We start from the raw sequence: 2500 nt of genomic DNA, 5'->3' as shown, positions 1-2500 counted from the left end.
AATGCTCGACCCGATTTCAAAGCCTGTATCCCCTATTGTTATGATACCCTTGGTTTTGTAACAGGCTCCCTAGAATGTTCCATGGGGAGACGAGGCCATCTTCCCCAGGCCAAAAATATCAGCTTTAATGCACTTAGCAAACTGTAGTGGAGAAGAAACGTGTGGGTGTTTTTTGAGGTTGGAGTCTGTGTTTCCTGGATGGGCAGTCTAGCAAGACGAGCTTTGTTCTTTTCGTGACCACAGAAAACTTCTGCAAAAGCGGAAAAGATGTCAGGTCGCCCTTTTTTTTAGAAAAACATTTTTTTTCTCTCTCTCTTTCTGTCTTTCTTTCTTTCTTTCTTTCTTTCTTAAATGCCACTCTTTTTTGTTTATTCATTTATTTGTTTGTTTATCTGCCTGTTTGTATGTATGTTTGTTTATTTTTCTCCCCAATTCTCTACTCCTTTCCTCCTTCCTTCCTTACTGTCTTTTTTTTTTTTCTACCTTCAGCTGTCGATGTGTGTTTCATTTTAAGGACACAAGGACATCCCCAGGGTCTAGTGAGTGAGGGGAAAACTCTGTTAACCCTGACGCCTTAGTCACTCACCCTTTACCACAGCTGGATCCTGCCACTGCACCCCCCCCCCTCCATTTCCCCCCCCCCGCTCACTTGCACATTGTGCTCCACATCTGTCGCTGCGGTGTGTGTGTGTGTGTGTGTGTGCGTGTTTGACGCTCCGTGGCAAGTGCGATGAATCGAACGCAAAAAAAAGAGAGGGAGAGTGGAACCAGCCGCACGCTGAAAAGCCAAACAAAATATGGCCGGCTCACCTTTCATGTCCTGTCATCAAAACGTCCCGACAGCAGCCGTGATAGATGACCAGAACAAAGGAGGTGTGTGTGTGTGTGTGTGTGTATGTGTGTGTGTGTGTGTGTGTGTGTGAGTGTGTGTGTGTGTGTGTGTGTGTGTGTGTGTTTGAGGGGGGAGCTTAACCTTTGAGGCTACCAGTGGACAGCTGGCCATGCTGCTAACATCATCATCATCAGCATCATCATCACCAATTTGATTTACCTTCACTCTGGACATATGGAGGACCAGAGGTGAGTGTTTAACAGCCTCCCCTGAAGCTCTCTAATGCAGTGTTAACAGCCTGTCTCTCTCTGCCTGTCTCTCTCTCGCTGTCTCTCTCTCTGTCTGCCTATCTCTGTCTGTCTCTCTCTCGCTGTCTCTCTCTCTGTCTGTCTCTGTCTGTCTGTCCGTCTGTCTATCTGCCATTATCTCATCTTTCTCCACTAGTTTGATTTGCCTTCCACCAGGACTTGTGGGGGCCCAGAGGTGAGCTTTTAACAACCCCTTTAAAGTTTACAAGCACTATAACAACATATTTCTTATTTCATATTTCTTTCTTTCTTTCTTTTTTTCTTTCTTTCTTTTTTTCTTTCTTTCATTCTTTCTGTCTTTTTTTCTTTCCTCCTATCCTTCCACTCTGTATGTATGTGTCTTTCTGTGGGGGCTGGTAACAGCTGGATTGTGCAGGCTTTCTGGTTGCACTCAGAGTGTTTGGGTAATTCTCAGGGGGTCGCTGAGAGGCGACGGCGGCCCGTGTTTATGTATCTTGGAGGCGAGCAGTACGAGCTCTCCCCATAATTACGTGCCTCTAACAGGACCGCGCTGAGTCGTAAAGACATCGCTGGTGAAGGAGTGTCACGACTGTCAGAGAACAAGAAAGACAGAGAGAGGGATAGAGAGAGTGAGAGAGAGAGAGAGAGAGACAGACAGAGAGAGAGAAAGAGAGGGGAGAGGCTCTCTGAGACTTACGCAGAGAGAAGGACGGTTAGGAGTGAGGAATGCTACTCAAGCCGACACTAAGACTAGATGTCCAGTGTGTGTGTGTGTGTGTGTGTGTGTGTGTGTGTGTGTGTGTGTGATAAAGAGCATCTCTCTACAGAACAACCTGGAAGAAGGTGTTGATGTGTGTGTGTGTGTGTGTGTGTGTGTGTGTGTGTGTGTGTGTGTGTGAGTGTGTGTGTGTGTGTGTGTGTGTGTGTGTGAGTGTGAGTGTGTGTGTGTGTGTGTGTGTGTGTGTGGGGGGGGGGGGGGGGGTTGTTGGAGTAAGAGTGAAAAAGGTCTTGAGAGTTGAGGCCTTCCACTGATGGATTTCCCCTTTAGGCAGTTAACTGTCTGTAAAATGTACAAGGTGTGCAGTTTTGAGTGAGCGGGACGTGATAGGCGCCAGAGTGAGCCGGTGAAGTGGACTGGAGTAGGCTGGAGTCAATTCTACCTCTTCTGTTCATGCCAGAGTTATAAAATATTAGGCAATGTGTCTGGCATCGCGTGGACCAGGGGTCTTGTATTTTTTTTTTTCTTTCTTTTTTAATTTGCGTTTTGTTGATGCATGGAACCGTTCCGTCAGACAGATGCCATAGTCTCAGCGTGGACCTGTTGTTTGTTGTTGCCATTTTCCATGCAAGGTTGTTTCTCTCTCTCTCGCTCTCTCTCTCTCTCTCTCTCTCTCTCTCT

This window comes from Alosa pseudoharengus, unplaced genomic scaffold (genome assembly GCF_046254945.1).
Source record: "Alosa pseudoharengus isolate Yale_2024_CS ecotype anadromous, Long Island Sound unplaced genomic scaffold, YU_APseudo_1.1 YU_APseudo_1.1_scf_24, whole genome shotgun sequence".
NCBI classification, from domain to species: Eukaryota; Metazoa; Chordata; class Actinopteri; order Clupeiformes; family Clupeidae; genus Alosa; species Alosa pseudoharengus.
Note: the sequence above shows the minus strand (reverse complement) of the source record.